The sequence below is a fragment of the Geospiza fortis genome, unplaced genomic scaffold, assembly GCF_000277835.1.
Source record: "Geospiza fortis unplaced genomic scaffold, GeoFor_1.0 scaffold636, whole genome shotgun sequence".
In the NCBI taxonomy this organism is placed as follows: domain Eukaryota; kingdom Metazoa; phylum Chordata; class Aves; order Passeriformes; family Thraupidae; genus Geospiza; species Geospiza fortis.
Window position 1 is genome coordinate 458,737 of NW_005054435.1, and position 22,301 is coordinate 481,037.

General features: G+C 42.1%; 1 long non-coding RNA gene across 1 annotated transcript; it reads right to left on the reverse strand.

Annotated features, from left to right (window-relative positions):
* Positions 1 to 1,385: 1,385 nt before the first annotated feature.
* LOC115948574 lies at positions 1,386 to 22,265 on the reverse strand. The gene is made up of 6 exons (XR_004082385.1): positions 22,183 to 22,265; positions 11,796 to 11,881; positions 9,974 to 10,045; positions 6,040 to 6,196; positions 1,732 to 1,868; positions 1,386 to 1,648 (listed from the first exon to the last, which is right to left on the reverse strand). It is a non-coding gene; the product is annotated as an uncharacterized LOC115948574 (long non-coding RNA).
* Positions 22,266 to 22,301: the final 36 nt, after the last annotated feature.

The window sequence follows — 22,301 nt, forward strand, 5'->3', positions numbered from 1 at the left end:
GGTGCCAAGCTATAAACACATTTATACAGTGCAGTAAATCAGTGCTGCTGCCTCTCTTTGGAAGGGCCAGGCCAATTAAGCTGAATGTACAGGATATGAGGATGGAACCTGTTCAGCTGCAGGCAGGTAGCAAAGACTGCAGCCACACCACCCTGCTGGGCCTCATTTTGACATTGCCCTGCCTGGCCAAATTTGATACCATTTACTTTTGGCTTGTCATTCACTGACTGCTGAAAAGGAACAGGGATTTGGAAAGGCACTGGCAGCATTGTGTGGGTGCAGCACGAGGACAGGCAAATGGAAGAGGCAGGAAAGGTGATGCCTGTGGACATCTACTGGTACAAGCTCCACAAATGAGCCTGGGCTCTGAAATGCAGTAATGGTGCTGGACTCAACTCAGAATTCCTGCATAGGTAGATGTTGTATGATTTGACCAATGACTTCTTACAAACAAGAAAATGTTCTTTGTTATCACAGCATTTCATTCAACTACCTTAATTACCCCCCTGCCTCTTAAGTGTTATCTAAAATACAAAACGAGGTACAATAATAGGATGGGATGTTACAGAGAACTGGTTGCCTTTTAGTGCATTAAATCCCTAGATAATATTTATATTTTCCGTTTGTGTAAAACCTATCATTGACTATTTAATGTAAAGTTACCATTGCCTGAATAGGTGCTCAGATCATAGAAGCTCTAGCTGGAAGCTGACAGCTGGCAGAGGTGTCTTGTAAAAACTCTAAAATGCATTAGAATGCACACAAAAAAGTAATTTTTTAAATAAGAGAGAAGAATAAAAAGAGCCCTTTGTCCCATTTAAAAGGGGAAAATTCAGACTTTAGGAGAGAATTAAAAAGGGGGATTTCAAACTTTCTTTTAAAGGTTTTGTTTTCCTTTTAAGATTCAAAAAAGTCAAGCAGTCTTGCTGCTGCCCCAGTCCCTCATGCAAGATGGTCTCATGCTACTCTGCCAATACCTAAAGCAGGAGGAAGAGATTTCCAAATAAAGTGCCAAAGGCAACTACCAGGTCACCAGCCGTGCCTGCCCAGGTCCTAACCCATGGCACTAATTATCCATCTGCCTTGTCAGCTGCCTGAACAGATTCTCCATCCTATGGCTGGGCACAGGAACAGGCTGCTTTTCCTCTTCTCACACATCTTACCATGGGTAGGTTTGTTTGGAATGATTTTTAAACTTTGTTCTAGCTAATCTGTTTGCACCTTCACTCCTCTCATTACTTGTTTCACTGCTCATTTACTCACTGGAACAAAAATTGTTTTCAGACAAGCACTAAAGAACTGAATGTCTGTGAACAGAAACCAAGCTCATTCCCTTCAAGAAGTTGGCAACTCACTGCACCATGATAAAACAGAGGTACTCACCTTTAAATCCTGGCTTTTGATAGCAAGGAGAAGCTCACATAAGCACAAAACCCATAATACAAAAACTCCAAATCCACAAATATCTCTTGTGAGCAGGGCAATGCACTCACCTTGGCAGGGAGCAGCCCATAGCCCTGGAGCAGCATTCATGAGCAGCCTGGCACCTGGCAGTCCTTTGCACAGGAAATGCTGTCACCTGAACAAATAAAGGAGATATCCTGGCACGGGCCATGGAAGCCTCTCTTCTGACTTGTATCAGCATCATCTGGGGGAAAAGGGAACCACAAGGAGGTGGAAGAGCAGTGGCCTCTGACTGCAACTTCCTGCTCGCAGGCTGCTGCTGCCTACCTTAATCCTTTAATTCTTCACTAAGGCAAGGGGATGTTTTCCACCTTCACCGCTCCTTCACAGCATGAATTAGTGAGCTGGCTCTACCCTGAAGTACATCCCAGCTCCCATCCTCTCTGCACCAAAGCCATCATTACCTGCAGAGCAAACAATAGCACAGAGTGAAGGGTAAAAATCTCTATTAAGATGTAGAAAGTGACTGCTCCTGGCTGCCTAAGGGAGTGCTCCTCTCAGCATGGCACTGGCTGTGCAATGCATTTTCTTTCACATACAGAACTCTTGGTTTTTTAATATCTTGACTGGTTCTTCCAGTACATTAGTCCCATTTGCTTCTACAGCCACATCCCTAACCAGCCTAATTTGTCCTCTTTATCATCTGGAAGAAATTTTGAAAGGCAGCTCAGAAATTTTTCTATCTGAGTTTTCCAAGTGTGTTTCACTATTCCAGTGTCTGTTATTTTGAGCTTGGAGCATCCTCAGATCTACAAGGTATGAGAGATTTCATTCAGTGCAGATCCTTTACACAGTCTAAAGGCTCCACTCAAACACCAGTCTGGGGTGGCTCCACATTTGCTTTTTCACACTCCCATTAAACACACTTTAAACAGTTGACTTATTTGTGATACATGATGTTGCACGATCTGGAAATTAAATATCAGGATTGTATTTCACCCCCAAGTCCCAAGGGGTTAATAAAGGAGTCTGTTTGCTGATTGTTTTCCTGAGATATAAACTTATAAAAGTACATTAGTTCCTCATCAGTTTGCAGTTTATCTCTACATTTTCCCTGATGGCCTTCCCAATAGCATCCTGGGGAGGAGTCAAAGGGCTACAGGGATTCCAGAACAAATCCTTTGCAGAACAATTTACAATATGTACATTTGTTTACTTCTGCCATAATCACTACATCTACTTTCCTGACACTAATTAATTAGGCCTCGTTTAATTAATTGTGTTCCCTGAGGAAGGTGCTGTTGACATTTTGCAGCTGGTACTTGAGGGGGAGCTGTGCAAGGCAGAGCTCCTGACAGCATCCCTGGTTTGAAGTCCTGCAGCTCCCCACACCCTGCCAGTGCCCGCTGGGCTGCGCAGCTGGAAGGAACCCGCTGGATCTGAGCCTCCAGCCCTCCTGGAACTGCCAAAAAAACTTCAAGTGGAGAAGTAACAGTCCAAAATCTGACTTGAGTCTAAATAAACCCCAAACACAGAAACACAGATGGAGATAGCATACCTTGAGTTTCCTCCCAGTGAGGCCTCCTCCTCTATTTATTTACTTCCATAGATTTATCTCAACTTCCTTGGGTCACACTTGGATGTGATGGGACAGGGGTTGTCCTGGAGCAAGTTAAGAACAGCCCCACAGGTCTGCCCTGCACATCATTCCTGTGTGTGACTGCACGTCTTGTTTCACACAGATGGGCAATCATGCATACAAATGCTCCTATAATTCATCCCAGAGTTGCTGAACTGTTTGTACAGGCAACTTTCCATCTATTCCTAGCACTCCACATGCAACAGAGGTGTTTTCTCTTGTTCCCAAAATATTATTCTTCATTAATTGAATTTTGGTAAAACAGCTATACCTTTGAGAGCTGGAGATTCTTAATCTCCTAACAGGCTCTTTGAGGTCAGGGGAAGAAGAAAGTCTAATATTTTCCACAGTGCTATGTAACCTACTAATTTCTTGTCAAAATGGCATGTGTTTACCATCCCTCACTGATATTCTGACTGGGCTTTGGCAAGGGAACTTTTGCCAACAACCACTTTATGAGCAAAACCTGCACATTTCTCCCTGAGAGCTATTTTTTTAAGAACACTTCCTTTAAGGGAAATTCTTCTCACAAAATCTTGTGGCTGACTGAGGTGTCCTGCTCCCAGCCTGGCTGCCCGATTTCAGCAGCATCACACCAGAAATAAACGGGATTGTTTTTGGTGGCACAATGTCACATGCATTGACCATATCCCTGGCAACAGCAAGCCTGCCCTGTGGCTGTTTGAGAAGAAAGAAATGGAGTGAATCAGAATAAGCCATAGTCCCTGCAAAAAGGGAAGGGAAGAAAAGAAAGGAAGAAAGGAACAGCCACAGAGTGGGGTCTGGGAAGATTAGGTGGTGGTTTGAAAACACTGAGGAAATGGACTGAAACCCAAAAGATTACTTGTCTACTTTCTAGCTGCAGCAATAATCATTCTCTGCTAATGACCTTCCCTTTTGTGCCACGGGTGCCATTAGCAGTGTCCCAGCAGTGCCCAGGGGTGCACAATGCATGTGCTGGGGATGTGCCATGGCATCAGCCACATTTCAGGAAGGAGGAGTTTCAATGCCTGAGTTTATTTTGTTTTGCTTGCAAACATCTGAGCTCTCCGATTTGGTAAAAAGAAAAAAAAAGCACTGCATGTCATTCTCTTTAGGGCTCCACATAAAAATCCTATCAGTGCTTTATAGACAGCAGTGTGGTGGTTTTCCTAGCTTCAAATGCTTTCCCGTTCCTGCTACTCATCCAGATGGAAACATTCTGCAAACAAAAGCAGTACAGTGAAGGCATCTGTGAGTTTGCTCCCAGACACTTCAGACTGCACATATCTGTCTTACTCTCTGCTGTTGGCCAATCTATCACTGAAGGGCATAACTACAGGTTTATCAGAAATGCAGAAAAGCCCTCTGTTCCTGTCTCTTTCACTTTGTTTTTCCTGCAAAGCAAGTTGTCAGCAAACAGCAGACAACACTCAACTGCTGTAAGACAGGTGATTACAAAAAGTAAGAAATATTTGATTTTTCTGAATGTTTTCTGTCTTGGTCTGTACCCAGGGTGCTGCTTCCACTTGAAATTGTTTTTCATGGCTGTTATCTGAAGCCCACAGCTTATAACAAAAAGAGCTGATTATGTAAAACCAAAATGCCATGGGGCTGTCAAAGCCCAATAACCTGAGTGCAAAGCCCAGGCTGGGCCTGGAGCCTCTGCACTCGAGTTACACAAGGGCTTTTGCTGGCTTCCAGACCAGAAGAGGCACACAAGCTAGGGAGCACTGGCATCCTTAAATTTTTAATCACTAGGGCATCTTAATCTGATGTTTTGTTGGTGATTTTGCAGTACTCCTCCTCCATGTTACCATAAACAGTCTAAAAATGAGTGAAACTGCTCCCTCTTGCAGGATAAGGTTTGAATTTTAATTTTTAACTCATCACTAACAGAAACTATCTTTTCAGAAAGGCTGCTGTTACTGTTAAATTAGGAAGTCAAAAGTCAATTTTACATAGAAGAGTTTGGTTTTTAGTAGAGCTTATTACTAGAATGAAGGCATGGCTTTGATAAATCTGGAACACACCCAAACTACAAATCAGAGTTTTTAACTTCCAAAGTTAGCATGCAGTCAGCTGCCTTTGTTTTTCTCCTTCCCCCCCCCCCCCGCTTTGGCAACTTCTACTCTAGCTGTGCAAGTTAAGAGTGGTGTTATCTGCAGGATTACTGCCAGAATTAAAAAGAAATCATCACTTTAGACTTTTGCATCAGAGAAGCCCTGTCATGAAAGGGAGCTGGAGAGATCTTTCCGCTTGAGTAAAGCAAGGGAAAGATCAGGGAGTAAAGCAAGGGAAAAAATGCTGAGAAATGCTGTTCAAAGCCAACATCACACCCTGGGACAAGATCAAGACTCTGGAAGGTTTCTATGTCTTGGAAGTCTGGGTTCTTAGGAAGGGTGGTAAACTCACTTTTAATATAATGAAGAAATCTCTTAAAAAAGAAGACTGAATGACTTTAGGGAAGTACATTTTCTTTAGGCTCTCTTCAGGAGCTTGGATGCCTCTCCCATGAAAGCTCCAGATGCTCCTACCTCCTGCTTTTCTCTGGAAGTTTCAGCTCTGAATTATGAACATGGTAGGGAACATCAGTAAAAGAAAAACAGGTAAGGGATAAAGGGCTTGACTGGGAACCAGGCAGAATCTCAGGTAAAGCACCTCCCTGGTCACATCCCACTGCTGCCCAACAAAGGCCCTGTCTGGGGTGAGGTGCAGAGGGGCAGCAGAGAGGAAATCCTCTGTTCCTGCCTCAGCACCCTGTTCTGCCTCTGCAGACATCCCTGGTATTCCTTGGCAGCACCTCACCCTGAGCTCTCCTCCAGTTTGTACTGACGTGCTGTAAACACCAGCCCACGCCCCAAAGCTGGGCAGGACAGAGGTTTTCTTTACTCTCCCACCAACCCTTGTCTTTATAGGTAGCTCCACCTAAATTTTTATTCCTACTATGCTTGCACAAAATATTTATGCAGGAATAGAGGGAATGAACAAAATATCGCCCAAACAAACCAACCAACCTCAGGCTATGCAAACTGCTCCTCCTGTCCCTCGCCGGCAGCTGGGAGGAGTCCTGACAGTGTCACACCGGTGCCACCTGAGCAGGTGCTGTACTGCCATTCCCAGGCTTCCACAGATCAGGCTTTGCTTCACCTCCAGTAGGGCTAAGTCAGCCTCCTGTTGGGCAGAAAATACACAAGGTTTTACTTCTTGCAAACAGCTCCTTGCTGTTAGAAACTGCCTGTGACGTGCCCGGCCCTAGAGGAGTGCCAGGCCCAATTAATATTTTTTTAACAAAGCATTTGGCTCCCCTCTGATGAACAGCAGAGGTCAGAGGGCAGGGACCTATGCTGAAAGCTAAGTGCTGAAGTTATTTGTCTGGCTTGTGTTAGGTGCTGGGGTCCTGCTATACAAGTCAGAAGTGCAGAGTGCCCTAAGTGCAATAGTGTAATTCAAATGCTTCTAACACAAGAGAGAAACAATTCACTGATCATCTCATTAGAGGCTTAGCTATTTACATCTGGACAGCTTCTCCTCTTTGATCTTGTAAGAAAAAGGAATGGAAGTTTAGGACACATTCAATTGCTTTTGTAAAGGCTTGGATCCAAGCAAAACACACTTATAATCTGGGAAATAACAATGAGGGGTTGTAAACTTATTCAATACCCTCTGACCAGTTCTAGATACCAAACCAGAGAATTCCAATGCTAAAGAATACAAGAGTGCTGACTCCTGGTTTCTATTTGACTCCCATTACAAACCTCATCTGTATGCTACTAAACAAAACAATATCCTTCCCCTGTGGACACATGAATGAGCTATATTGACATTGTTTGGTTTTATTTTTTGCCCCTCACAGTGTACAAAAAACTGCAAGCACTGTAGCCTGAAAATGTCCTGAGTAGAGAAATCTCTGCTCTCATCTATTGGTGAGCAAGAGAAGGATGCCCATAAAACCAGTAAATCTGTTTGGTTGTTTTACCCAGGTCCCTGGATGGACAGATAATCCAGGGGTAGGGGCTCTCTGCTACCATCTTGTTCATAAATGTAGTGGCTTTTCTTTTATTTCACTCCTCATTCTTCCAGTGGCATTTCTGGGGAGATGTCACAGTTACATTTCAGTGACCACAAAGTCCTACCAGTCCTCTCAGTATCCTGTACTGGGATGTTGGAACTAACTCTGTTAGTTCTTGTTGAAGATTTAATGAGTAGGCATGATGGGGAAACAGATCCATGATGGGGCTGAACAAAGGAAAGGGGTTTTTAATGCAAACCATGGTAACAGCAGCAGATGTGAGACATCTTGGAGGCTGGACTTCCAACCCCAAACCATTCTGTAATATTCACTGAAAATTCTTGCTCAATCACTAAATAATGAATTTGATTTTAGATTAGGTTTTAGGAAGGAGATTCCAAAAGCAACAGAATATCCATTTGCAGCTGGCTGGCAACAGGCCTGCCCAGGCAGAAATCAGAACTCTGGGGTTGTGCTATCCAAACTACTAAACAAGGAAACGAGGACATTTAGCACAAGGGCAAGGAGAAACGAGGCTCATAAGGAATGTGTGCCTACAGAAAACTCATGGCATCAGCTGGAAACCAAATCACTGGACTGTTGCCAAAGATGCTGAATGAAATAGATAGTTCTATTTACTGTGGACTGTTTTCCCAAAGTTAATGGTATCTTTGCCTTGCCACTAGCAAAGGCCTTGTGTTTTCAAAGAGTTTCATACTTGCAAGTGATGAACTATTGCCTGAAGGTGCTTGGAAGACATTCCAGGTGGGAAGGGGCACAGTGCTGTACACAGCTTTAAAGGGCTGTCATTTATTGAACACAGCTAGCAGTTGAGTTCTGGCTATCCACTGATTAGGGGTGGTGGCAAAAGTGGAGGAGAAAGTAGTCAAAAGGAAGTGAATTACTGGGTTCATATGGAAGGGCTGAATTTCTGAGCTCACCAGCTTCTTTGCTGGAATTTTCTCAGCATCTGAATCTTAAGTGAAGCCTCACTGCCATTGTCATGAGCAACATTCAGCTCTTGCCATGCTCTCATTGGTGGTCACTGCTATTCCCAGATCATTAGGAAGAGGAACAAGCACAGTAAGGAATGTGAAAGAGGGCTGGAGGGAAAAGATGCTGCTGAATAAATCCATACCGGGGTGAACACAGCGCTGAGACAGATAGTGCAGTTGAGCTGGGGTTTTCTAAAGAGAGCTGCACCCACAGACAGCTGACTGATGAGTTCACTGGATAAAAGACTGTTCAGGAGTTCATCCACTGAAAGGCTCTTTACAGGCTCCACTTTCTCACGGTCCCCCTCTGGAAGCAGTTACTGTGCCTGTAAGAGTTCCACAGCCCATGCCTGTCCTCCCATTGTTCCAAGTTAAGGGAACATCAGCTGGTTTTGCTATTGTGAGCAGGGGCCACGATGGAGGGCTAATTGCTTCTGTTCAGCTAAATGTCTGTTTTATGGGGCCAGGCTATTGCAGGCACCCAGCCGGACAATGGGACAGCGGCCTGAGCCTGTGATCTCCCTCAGACAGCGGCCATTTGGGCCACTTCTGAGGGAGCTGGCAAGAAAACTCCTTGTTTCTTTTTCCACACAATAAACAAAACTCCCAAAAGATAATTAGGTAATTCAGAGGGGATAATGATTATCCATGGTTTAGGAGGAATTTCTTTCTGACAAAGACTCCTCTGCTTCTGTAGTACAAACTGATTTTACTGGGAACTTGCTATCAGCCAGAGGAAGCAAGCTTCCCAGAGGAAATCTGTAAGGTGGGAAGCATTTGTTAATGCCAGATCACACAAGGATACATAAAGGTTGTTCCTAGCAAGCTACATTGCATCCTTGCTACAGAAAATGTGAACATTTCTACCTCTTGGTGAGATCAAGGTACAGAAACACATATTCCTAAAAGAATGCCTTTCTCCAGGGCTTTGGGGTTTTGTTTTGAGACCAGTGCCAGGTTCTGTAAGAGGCAGGCTAGAATCATGCTTTATTGCCTCTGTGGCAAAAAAAAAATGGAATCCTAAGAAATTTTAACCAGCCAGCTGATTCTGCAGCACCAAGATACACAGCTTATTCCAGCTTATCCCAGCTGCTCTTCCTTTCTTGGATACTCAGGTGATTGAACACCTTGACTGAACACAGCATTTCAGGGATTTCACAGGATGAGACAGCATGTGCAGGGTGCTTCTTAAGGCTGGCTGATTTGAATGACGAAAATTAAAGTAGCCCTATGGATGTTTACTGGCATCCTGTAATGGGTTCTTCACAGAAATTCAACCTAAGCAGGCCTGGATATTGACTTGGAACTCAGCTTCATTCATTACTTACAGGTGAGGGTGTCAAAACACTTTTCCAAACAGAGATGGCTTGCCTTGTGGATGACTGGCCTGCTCTCCCTAAATTTCAATGCTTGTAGATTTCTCCTATTCCCAGATCATCTTTTAATTTGAATTCTAAATATTCCTGCCTTTCTTTTTCAATCCAAAATATCTGGACTAAAGAAGGCATTCAGAAAAAAAATGTGCTTTATCCAGCTTGCAATAAAGATATAATTTTCAGGAAACACCATGAGTTTTACAGATTAATCTAAAATGGCCAAATTCAAGCAGAACTGTTCTTCACATCTAGTGGGCCCAGTAATAACTACAAGAAAGAAAATTAAAAACAGGAAAAAAAGCCATATGTGACTTTTGTCCCATATTATGCCTGCAGCTTAATTACAGAGCTGCATTGTGTGCTTAACTAAAAAGCAGTAAAGGCACTGCAGGAAGTACCATTAATGGAGTCAGCATTACCCTCTGAAGATCAGCTTTGTTTCTGGAATAATTCTGCTGGAAACCCCTTTAATTCCTTAGGTTCACCTCTCCCTCCAGCAGCTCCTACCCACGTACAAACCAGCAAAGGGTGAGGACAGGTAACAAGCTAGATCCCAATCAAATCCTACCAGTTCAGCAGTGTGCATCCAGCAGGCAGAGGGTGAACTGGATCAGGAGGTGGGAGCTCAGAGATCCTTGTCCTCACAGGAGATTTGGAAGCCGAGAATGGTCCCCCACGGGATGAAGGCAAAGGGTGCAAAAAGGAGAAAGCACATGGTGAAAAAAATGCAGAATGGGGGTGATGCAGAGAAGCTGAAAGTTGTGTCTAAGAAGTTCATTGTGAGCACAGAGTGCTGCAGGAAGCAGCAAGCTTATCAGAGATCTTTGCATTGCCTACAGTATCAAATGTTATGTTCACAGGGAGAGCAGACAAACAAATTGGCAGGATATGTCAATAGAGTCTAGACTGGAAAAGGTCTCCTGAGAAAGTAATTTCCAAATCTTTAATCTGCCCCATTTTATATATTTGTATCTACAATAGAGCAGCTTTTCACACATTCCTACTTCAAGAAAAATGTAGTTAAATACTGCTAAAAAAAAAAGGAATTAATGTGTTCTTTTCTTTATGTAACTTCACATTTTCCCAAATGCAACTTGAAGCCTCACCCAGAGAAATATTTACATATGTGCTTGTGTCATTCTGACTGCCCCCACACTTCCTGTACTCACTGGAGCCCATCTGAAGCTTTAAACTAGGTGTTGAAATGCCCTAATGAACCAAAGCCACTAATTCAGATTTTTTTTTTTTCTTTTAAGGTGGAGAACAAAGAGATATCTCCCTCCTGGAAGCCTCAAGGGTTGGCAAGAAAGGAGATGATGTGGAAAACCCCGTGCCCCTCTTCTCCCAGGTGACATGAAGAGCACTGCCAGATGTACCCTGTCAGAAGTACTACAGAAGTGTTTCTTTCCTAAGATGTGCAACCCTCAATCCTTAGGTCTTTTCAGGAAAAAAGCCCACTTGATCTGAATGCAACAGAGAACAGGTATTAGATTGTTTTGAAATGTGTACACTGTGGCAGCTCATGGACATTCTTCTGGTATTTCACTCACAGAGCTGTCAGTGCATGCACATTAAAAGAAGAAGCAGAAAAAGCACAGCCCCTGAAGAGATCATCAGTATTTCTTTCCTCCTGATCTGGCTCTTTCTTTAATTCCTTTTCCCTTTCCCAGAGAAGTGTATCAGATTGTTCTGAACAGGATGCCTCAGCTGTGACTTATACACAGGACACCCACCAATGCAGAGTATCTGCTGATCAGGCCAATGCTGAAATCCCTGTGATTTCATGCCATGATAAAACACAGCACAGTGGCAGAGCACACAGGCACTTATTTCCTGTTGCAGACAAACACCTATTGAGCACTCCCCACCACATCTGGGCAACCTGTCTTACCCTATTGCTTTTTTGTTGCTTTTCAGGATATTTCACTGAAGGAATGAGAGCAAATCAACTACAAACTTGCAGGGGAAAAGCACACAAATTTTAGATGTTAATCTCCAATTACCAGTGACTGAAAGGGCAAAGGACCCTGCTCCAGTGCCACTCTCAATATTCCTCACAGGTGAGCTCTTTCTACAGCCCTCACTTTTCTTTGCCAGATCTTTTCTGACAGCAGTTAGGAGTTTTTAGTTTTATCTCTAAGATTTTTCTGCATTTTCATCTGTCCATCCCCTCTCTGCTAGAGAGAAATGACTCCTTACCTTTGGTGCTAAATTAGACAGTCCTTCCTGTGATTCTTGGAAAATTACCTTTATGGTTCTTTGAGGGAAGCATTTTTTTCTTAGGGACGTCTTTAATGTGGTCAGATTGTTCTTTCATTGCAACACGCAATCTTTACTAAAAAGCAGCAGTTTATTTAGAACACTATGCAAAGGAAAGCACATCAAAATACCTGGAATGATGGTTCATCAAAAACTTGAAATTGCCCAATCCTCTTTTTGGTGATATTCTGGAGTCTTTTCCACAACTGGTGTGTTCCTGAAAGGCAAATGTGAGATAGTTAATAGGATCCTACCAGCAGTGAGCACCTCTGAGTGTCTACTGCACTCTTGGAATTTACATTTTTGGTTTGTCATTCCCCAGAAGGTCACATCTCTTTAGTGTCTGTGCTTTAGCTTCCTGATGCATCACTTCCCCAGCACCCCTCTCTTTGAGCTGTGTCTGAAGGGTGGTGGAACCAAAGCCAGAACCACAAAGCAGGGCTGGTGGAATTCTGGTTTAAGGACAGCCAAAGCCTGTGGCTGTTTCATTACTGCATTTAAGGAGAAGAGTTCTTTCAAGAGCTATTTTTGCCATCCCTGTGAATCTGAGGCAATCATGGTGTTTTGTGAATTTCTACCATGTAATTTCAATGTGCAACAACTTCTCCAATTGAATAATTTGGAATCCACGCACGCTTTGCAGTTTCAAGATAATTTGATCTGAATAGCAGCTTCATGTAAATGTTTTGGCAGCAGTGAAAAAACCCTCAACATTACTACTTGCAACTTGAACCATCAATAACTATTTTACATGCTGGCAATGAAAGAGCTTGATAGGCAGGTTAAAATCATTAATTCCTCCATCTGAAACTGATATTTTCTCACTGAAAGGTTTGAAAACAAATCTACTTTCAACAGGTTATTTCTGTATTAATGTGATACCAGCAACATCTGTGCAGCTCCCTCTCTTCTCCTGTGGGCAAGCACTGTTAGGGGAGCTGGAAGGAACACAGCTCTTGCTTGCTTCACCCCACAGCTGTGGGGAAAACACAAAATAATGTTTGAAGTGCTGGATAATTGGAGGAAGTGGATGGAGAATGATAACAACAGCAATAGGGAAGTTTCTCAAATGATTTGAGAAGGTTGTCTGGTGCAGGCTGGATGTTTGATTATCTGTGCACTGGATACCCACTTCTCTCTACTTGAATAATACATGGGAACCAAGGACTGTTTACTTTAAAATACCAAAATGAGAAATGACCATGTTCTGAAAATAAAACCTGTGAGTTTCAACCCTGCCACCTCTAGGAAAGCCCAGTGGGAGGGATAGGATTGCTAGAACTAGGGGAGGCCTCCTTTTCCTTATTTGTTATCGTTTAACAGAATCTGAAGGCATCTTCCTTTGCAGAGAGCAGGAAATCATTCCTGCGCAGCTCCAGGGCCACACAGAGGTTATGGTGCCCATTTCACTTGTGGTGTTAAACAACAGAGGGTTTCAGAACTGTAGTGGGGCTGTACCAAGTCACCAAACCCTGGCCAACAAAAAACAGAAGAGCACGTGCATAGTGGAGAGTTTCTGACTTAGCAGGAGATGAAAACACGGTGCTCTTTAGCTGCCTTCTCCCTCCAGTGTTCTCAAATACCACTGGTTGTGCTCCACTACAGGGGAGATTTCTCAGGGTTACATTTGGATGCACGTGGTCAGCAGAGAAAAAATCCCAGCCAGAACACTCCTGTTAATTGGTGATTGTTTTTTGAAACCTGAACATTATGAATCCATGTTATGCTCTCAGCCTTTGCTCTAAGTCTGCTTGAAAACTTGAAGTTTTGTGGCAATGAACTGTGGTGTCCTATTGAGCAGGACTATTGCACATATTGTGTACACGCTAACGAACACAACCTGACTCCTGCATGTCACTGGGAAATGAAAAGGATTGTGATTATGCACATTATCTGTCTCTAATGCCAGCATCTGAGACACAGAGCATAGCTGCCACTTCAGGATGAGGCAGCCTATGCACTGCCAAGACTTGTGAGGTGCTTGCTTTATACAGAGTGAAATGTGGTGCCACTGATTCCAGCAGTGAAATTCTCAAGGAGCCTTGTGTTCTGCCCAAGATGCACTGATATTCCCCATACATGGGAGCAAGTGTTTTACCAGAACAAGTATCATTTGTGCTAATCAGAGAATATGTAATCACCAAAGCAACTTGTAGCGATATTTATGAAATGTGAATCTTGGATTTATTTTGCTCAGACCATCTCATTTTTCTCTCCAAAGCTGCTGGTTATGCAAACTCTGAGGACTGTTAAATATTGCATGACATTCGAAAACCAGAACTTTCCAAAGCCCCTTTTTATTGGATTTTTTTTTTCCTCTCTTTGGCTAAACCTATTCTGGGTTAATATTCTTTTCAAAGTTAACCCTTCTTGATCAGTGCTTTTAATGCAGCTGTTTGAGTCAGCCAAGGAAGATGTTACAAAATCATCTCTCCCACTGCTGCCTGACCAAGGATGTTTCAATGGAAACATGGTCCTTTTGATCTGATTTATTTGGGAGTTCTTCTTGTGCAGCTTGTATCTCAGCAGAAAACCTAACAATCTGTTTGCTCTTACTGGGAAAAAAGAGACTGTCGCCCTGCCAACATAATTACATTGGTGAGTTAGGGAATAATGAGTGAGAACAGATGAAATATTCAGATATAAATAGCCTGTTTTCATGTGCTGTGGTTGTCGCTAATAAGGTAGGGATGTGTGGTTTGTGGTTCAGGGACAGGATGAGGAACCAGGACATCTGGTTTCCTTTCCTAGCTTTACCACAGTGTATTGAAGAAGCCATCAAATCTCTTTGTGCCCCATCAGTTGGAAGTGGATAATAATGCTCTGGGGACTAATTCTTTAATGCTGTCATCTTCAGATGTTCAGGAGGGGAGAGCAATAGAAGCGTACACTTTTTGCACACTAGAACTCAGTCCAACTAAAACTTTAAATCCAGATACCTAAGAAGTTTGTGAATTAATTTCTCCTATCCCAACTTGAGTAATTTAACACATTTGCAATGAGAGAAAAACAAGAGGAAGATTAAAACCAGTACGGAGTATTTGAACACAATCCTGTAAATTTGTGATCTTAAGCTTTCTGGGACAAATTTTTTGGACTTTGCACTCTTTACACTTTTGACAAAGAGTTGCCAATGAAGTCCTTGACTGAAATGTCCTTATTTGTTCAAATCCTGAAAACTACTTAGGCCTTAACTCATGAGGCTTGGTATAATTTAAAAGAGGCCCACAGGGGCCACCTACACAAGGGATGTGTTTCCCCCAGCCTGTGTGTATTTTGTTCACTGCAGCTGTAAGTAATAGATCACAAAACCACAGATTAAAAGCATGTAATTGCTATAAAAGTAATTAAAGACAAGATTAATCTACCTAGGAGTAAATAAGCAAATTTGGCATGTAAATCATAGTGAAAAAGAGCTGGGGTTTTTTTTTAACATGCATATGGTAATGGAGAGTCTTAACAGCAGAGTTGCTTCTTCAGCTGAGGAGGGGAAGAAAGAAACTGTGCTAGGGAGTTGAAAGCCTTCAGTTTAAACCACTTGGGATGAGCACTGTATTATTTTAAGGTTTCTACTACTTATTTAAATTTCCAATTTACTCAAAATGAGAGTCTGTAATGCACTAGTGTTTCACCTGGGTGTCAGATGGCTCTACCTACACTGGAAAGCTAAACAGGAGCAGATCCACAGCTGGTAGTGGGGACCCCACATGCACACTTTGCATGTGGCTGAATTTTCCAGTCTAGCCCCTTGTCTGGACTGGCTGGAGCTTAGGAAGCATGCTCCTGGAGTACCTTTCTGATGTTGGTTCATCCACAAGCCCAATTCCTATGCTCTGACCTGAGGTGCAAGGAAAAGCATGGTAAGTGGCAGAAATCAGGAAATTTGCTTCAGAAGTGCCCTTCTGATGTGACCTAAAATGCCAACCTACCCTCACTTATTTGTACTCTTATCCCTGAATAAGGGCAGCACTAGGGCTTGATTTGCACTTAGAATCCAGCTGGCCAGGCAAGGCTGAGCACAAATTTCCCTTTGCTTTATGGAGGCTTTGCTCTAAATCACTGCAGTTGGACACCACTGAAGCAGCAGCTGGAATACTTATCCTGCAGTATAATTTCAGATTTCTTTGAAAAACAGGCTTAAGGCTATGTGTAAGAGAAATTGGCTTCATTTTGTTGATTTTATTCTCATTTGAGACCGTTTTTGGGAACACTACAATATTAGCACAGGAGGCACAATTATAGGGAGAATTAGCTCTTCACCATCACTCTAAGCTAATTCTGTGTGTTCTGTGATGCTGAGGGAAAAGCCAACCTCCTCTTGATGCATAAGAAATGCTCCAGGAATCTCTAGTGATTCATTTATTTCCCAACTGACTGGTACATTAAAACACAGAATAAAAGTCTATAGTTAACTAAGTCCTTCCCCTTTCCTATATCCAATCCTTGCTTTCACCAGGAAAAATGTGGGCACACGGCCTGCCAGGAAATCCCTAGCATGGCCTGCCTGGGTCTGCAATAAGGAGATGCAGGGAGCAGCATCCCAGGGCTTACTGCTGAGATCCCTCATCCACCTCCAGAACCTTAAAAAATGAGTGCACTCAGAGAGACAGGGAATAGGTACCTGGAGGCTCATATTCTTCCTCATAAAAATTGCACTTAAAATGATTCACATCACACTAATGTTCCTAAAAAGACATCCCAAACCAACACACACTCATGCACATAAGCTCTAGCTGTGCATCTGTGTATGCATGGCCATGTAAATAACTATCTTTATGTGGTGACACAAAGCAGCCTCAACGACCAAAAGATTTAGCAGCACAAATTCTTTTCCTAAGGCACAAATCCCACTAGTAGTAATTTCATCTCAGAATGGAAAGCACAGCATTGCATTATTTGAGCACAAAGGCCAAATTTCCCTGGTTGGTAGTTAGACCTCAAGCTCATACAAACACAGCAGGAGAAACCTGAAATGATTTTGTTTCTTGGTAGCACTAATTCCATTGCTGGAGTAAATGCAATTATATTTATGTTGACATTATAATGGTAACTTTGCAGGCCAGACTCCACCTGTCTCTTAGGCCACACAGAGGTGAAGCAGCAGCAGCAGAGAACTAAGGAATGCCTGTTCCTCGGTGGCAGTGTGCCTGGAGCCCAGGCAGTCATTTCAGCACTAAAAGTTCACCCTGTGTAAAAGATAGTTAAAATTTAATTGTGTCTCAACTACAAAAGTGTAGGGGGATAGAGTGTAGGTGAATGAAGGTAGTGTAGAAAGTAATCTTATCTAGGTGAATGAAGGTAGTGTAGAGAGTAATCTTACCCCCTAAAGAGTTGCAGCTGGGTTAATTACTAAAGATTAGGAGCAGGCCTGACTTTAACAGGTCACAGCTGTAGCCAATAAGAAGTGTGTTATAAAAGAGTGGATTGGTTGATTGAGGGGCTCTGGAGTCAGCTGGCTGCTGTGAGAAGAAGGAAGAGTCAGTGCTTAGAGGAGCTGCCTATGAGAAACATCAAGAAAGTACAAAACACTAGCAATATGGAACCTTTGCAATATAATGACAATAGAACTCTTGCAATGTAATGACTACAAATGGTGACCCTGACGTGATTTGGGAAAAAGGACTCAAATACTAAACTATATGACCCTGTGGATTCAGGAAAAGGACTTAACTATATAACCCCGTGGATTCGGGAAAAAGGACTTGAATACTAAACTATATGATCCTGTGGATTCGGGGAAAAGGACTCGAATACCAAGTTATATGATCTCACAGTGATTTGGAAAAAGGACTTAAGTACAGACCAACGTGATGCTGTGGTGATTCAGGAAAGAAGACTTAAACATTAAGCAATGTGATCCCATGGTGATCTGTGTAGAGAATTGAAAGAGGAAAAGCAACAAAACTGAAAGATGAAGGACAGAATTTGCTAAAGTAACTGTAAGAACTGAAAAAAAAAATACTTCTATTATTTGGTACAATGTGTTTATTGATTGGTAAAATATATCAATTGTAGCTATTAATGTCTGTTAAATATGAGTATAAAAGATTTTGAAGATAAGTGCTTTGTAAACTGAGAAAAGCTGCAAAACTGAACCAACACTCAGAAATTACATATATATATGTTCGTACTATAATATGTTGTCTGAACATTTGTATAACTATTAGTTCTGAATGAAATATATGAATGTGTCATAACGTTAATTTATTTGAACATGTCCTTCTAGAAATGCTGCAACTCCATAATTAAAAGAAAAAAGGGGGAATTGTAGGGAGATAGAATATAAGTAAATAAAGGTAGTATAGAAAGTAATCTTACTCCCTAAAGAGTTGCAGCTGGGTTAATTACTAAAGATTGGAAGCAGGCCTGACTTTAACAAGCTGCAGCTGTAGCCAATAAGAAGAGTTTTATAAAAGAGTGGGTGGGTTGGTTGAGGGGAACTGGAGTCGCTTGGCTGCTGTGAGAAGAAGGAAGAGTCAGTGCTTAGAGGAGCTGCCTATGAGAAACATCGAGGAGGTACCGAACTCTAGCAATGTGGAACCCTTGCAATGTAATGTCACTAAAACTCTTGCACTATAATGACAACATGCCTGGAGCCCAGGCAGTCATTTTAACAGTAAAAGTTCATTCTGTGTAAAAGATAGTTATGATTTAATTGTGTCTTAACTACAAAACCTCTCCTTTTCAGGGAGGTGGGAATTGCAGCCATGCATTGGTTATACCTTATTAATATGTGGTGGCATTTTCAGGTGTTTATTCTGGTTATTTTAATTTACTATGTTACACTGTGTGCCAGCCTATCCTATTGTTCTCTCAAGGTGCTGTGTCAGTGTGAGATGTCACTAGTCCTGAAGTCTGGATCACATTTTTGTTCATCACTTCTCTTGCACAAATGGTACCACTGCCCTCAAGAGAAGCAGCACGTGGGAAGGGTGTTTCAATTCAGGGCTGAAAAATTTCTTTTACCTTATATAATTCATAAAGAACTCTAGAGCTGCAACTGAACTAAACTGAGCCATTAGAAGACAGAAAGAGCTAAAAAACTTACAATTTTCAAAACTTAGACTTTGGGTGTGAATAACATTCCAGGACAGGAGGAACACATTGCTTTTTTAACAGGTTACAAAAAAAAACTAAGCAAAAAAATCCACCCCCTTCTTGTTTGTGTCTGCTGAGCCTAATTTTCTTTGTCTTTTCCTTCCCTCGTCATACAGCAGGACAAAAGCCATGGTTACAGTATCTGTAATTAGGATACCAGCAGATGGAATAGTTAATCATGCCCCAGCTAAGCATTGTGTGTGTTGCTGGGGAAGTCAGCTAAGGTAGATTCATTTTTCCTAATTTAAGCATATAAAAAAGAAGCACCTGGTTTAACCTCTCATCCTACCTCCCTCTGCCTTCAGTGGGGAGGGAGAGGAACAGACAAGGCTGGGCTGTGGGTGGAATCACTCACTTCTTGGTGGTGCCTCCTCCACCACTGGGGAGAGAATTGCTGGTCTATCTGAAACTCAGCTTTCTCTGTTAAACTGCAATTTATTCCTGTCTTACCACACAGAAGAGGCAGGAAGATGACTGCCAGACAGGAGGGCAGCCAGGAGCACACAGGAGCCACTGACAGCCTGTGCACTGCTCGATCTCACCATCCTCCACTGCTGGATGTAGCCAAGAGAGGTGGTCAGTATTCACATTCCAAGCCTGGGGCACAAATCTGGCTGAGCTAGGTTTTTCCATTTTCATCAATATTAAAAATATGTCCTGTACATGGTGGTACTTCTGGCCTTCACTACACAAAGGCCTGGGCAGCCACCACATTTTCATAAATGCTTCATGGTACCCTGCAGATTTCATAAGATTACATTGGCTTAAGCAGGAGGAATTTTATGGGCCTTACCAATGTTACCTGAGGAAATACAGCTCCCAGATGGTGATTTAGGGTTTTTTTCCCCCCTCAAAATATGTTTATAATAGGGGGGCTAATGTATGTGAACACCAGAACAAAGTTTCTTAAAGGACACTTGAACCATTTTAGATATGGAGCTTTCAACAGCCTTAGCTTTTGCTGAGCTTTTTCAACTTGGTTAGTATTTTGTTCAATTTTTTATGGACAATAATATCAAAGATATAATTCTGAAAGCAACAGAATTAAATTGCCAGAAAACTCTGCTATTGAAATCACTTCTAGTTGCTCTCAGTTTGTTTTGGTTAGTTGGTTTTTACCTGGGGTGGTTTAGGAGGTCAGTTTTACTATATAATATATTGAGTTGATAATAGATGGGGAAAAGGTGATTTAATTAACTAGAATCAAAAGGAATAACTCTTAAGTATGAACATCAAGTTGCTGGCACTGTTAAATTCTAAAATTACTACATGACATCTAATAGGGAGCCAGTATATGAAAGCACTCAAGCACTCAAATTGAGTATTATGGCTCACCTCTTTCTAACTTCATTTGGAATTATTTATCTGCTTGCAAATTTAATTAGATCCATACTATGCAAAATATACAACATACAAGTTAGAAATGTATATATTAATTTGAACAGAATAGCAGATAGTGTAGACTTCTTATTTTAATCCCCAAATCATGCCACTTGGAAAAAATAATTGCAGACTACTTTGATGTATTTTCTGCCTCTTTTGCACTCCTTGACAGAGCTAATTCTGCAGTGCAAGGAGGAGCATTTTTGGATGGATCCTGCCCTGTCCAGAGTACTGGAAATGTCACAGTAGCACAATCACAGAGTCCCAGTTCCTTTTCTAGAAGAGATTGGAACAAACATCTGTGCATTTGTTTGACCATCTAAATGAACCTGAGTGTGGCAGGGCCCTCCTTCAGCAGTGTCCCTGTCACTACAGGAAATGAGGCTGTAATTTCACACATCCCATTGCAGCAGGGCTGTTCAGCAGCCAGGCAGCAGGTCCAATGTAAAAGGCAAATCAGATATACCTCACATCTGTGGACTGGTTTTGTTGCACCTCAGCACTTCAGTACTCTATCACATAGAAAGCCTTGTGTTCCTCAAGCAGAGAATTCCTAATCTGTTTATGTGACACAGGAAGATAAAAGGAGATAGCCTTCTTTAAAGTTTTATTCATTCTAAACCAGTCATCATCTGAAGGAGAAAATGTGCTTTTCTTCTTGTTCACATGATTTTTTTTTGTCTTATTTCCTGGTGTGCCATCTCACTCTTTCAAACTGTAACATTACCAAGATATGTAATTTAAGATTACACAGGAAAAGATGAAATATTAAACTAATTTATAGGTGCTTCAGGTTTTGTCTGAGCAGGGATGGATCATTCCTTCCTTCCTCCTGAGCAGTGATTTCTTTAACAAAGGTTTGCTGGGACAAAAATTCACCTTCTATCAGGTCTGTATCACCTTCACACACCCATTTCCCTGCTTTAAGCTGCTACAGATACTGAAAACTGCACATGACCTGTTTATTGGGATGCTCATTGTGTAAATATCCAGGTTTGATTTAGCTGGCTGTCAGAAAGGCAAACAGGAATAATGGAAAATATCTTCAGCCATCTCATAGCAAGCTCTCATCATATAAAACCTGAGCTGTTCACAAAACTCTTACTTTTTTACCTCAGGTAACTTAGGGAATTGCTTTGCAAGGACTGAGGGCCAGATAACCAAAAAGACTGTGGCTAGTAAAGATATCCTTCCAAGGAGCCACAGGACAGCCATTCCAAACCCCATCTGCTGTGTCCCTGTTCACCTTTGCCAGGTCTCCTCCACAGGTATAAGTCAGGTGGCCCAGTTACTTCAGGAGAGCTGGGTCACATTGTGCCAATAATGACTATGCAAATATTTGAGTATTTATGAGGTGCTAACTCTTGTCTCTATGTGTTCAGCTTAGCCTGGACTCAGCTGTGATACCCAAAGCCAAGTACTTAGTGGTTAAGCCTGATTTTAAATGCACAGAATGCACAGAAGTGTCCTGGCTTTGCATCCAAAATCCATGTTTGACATCCACCCATCCAACTCACCCCTGCAGGACACTGCTGAGTCATTTCCCACTGGTCAGAGCCACACAAAACCTCTGTACATAAAATCGAAGTGCACAAAGCAGACGGGAGAGTAACAGTGTAACTCCTCAGGAATGGCCATGGCTACAATAACCACAGGCAGGGGGAATTAGGTCTTATGAGTATAAATGTTGAGTTAAGTATTTATTTTTGTTTCTCTGAAAGAGCTCAATGAGGCATAAAAATGTTCAGGAATGTTTAATCCTAGAGGGAATGAGACTTATCAAGGAAATTTAAAAGGATGATATGTTCACCTCTGGTTCTACAGGCAAAGAAAAGCCATGAAAGTCCAAGGCATTAACAGCTTGGAAGCTATTCTTCATTCTGCCAAGCTGTTTTTCATGCTGCTCTCACTGCCTCAAGTTTGATGCTACAGTGCAAGGCAAATCTGGTTCTGGCAAGCAATCACTAACTTGTGATAAGCATTAGGTTTACATTTAAAGATCAAAGCAAACATACATAAACCATTTTGAGTACATACATATCCTGAACTTTATGTCCTGGCCCTTGGGTTTATAGCCCCTCATTGTTCTGTTTCCCTCTCACATTCTTAGTGGGTCCAGGGGCAACTGGAATCTGTATTGAAAAGAAAATGTAGTT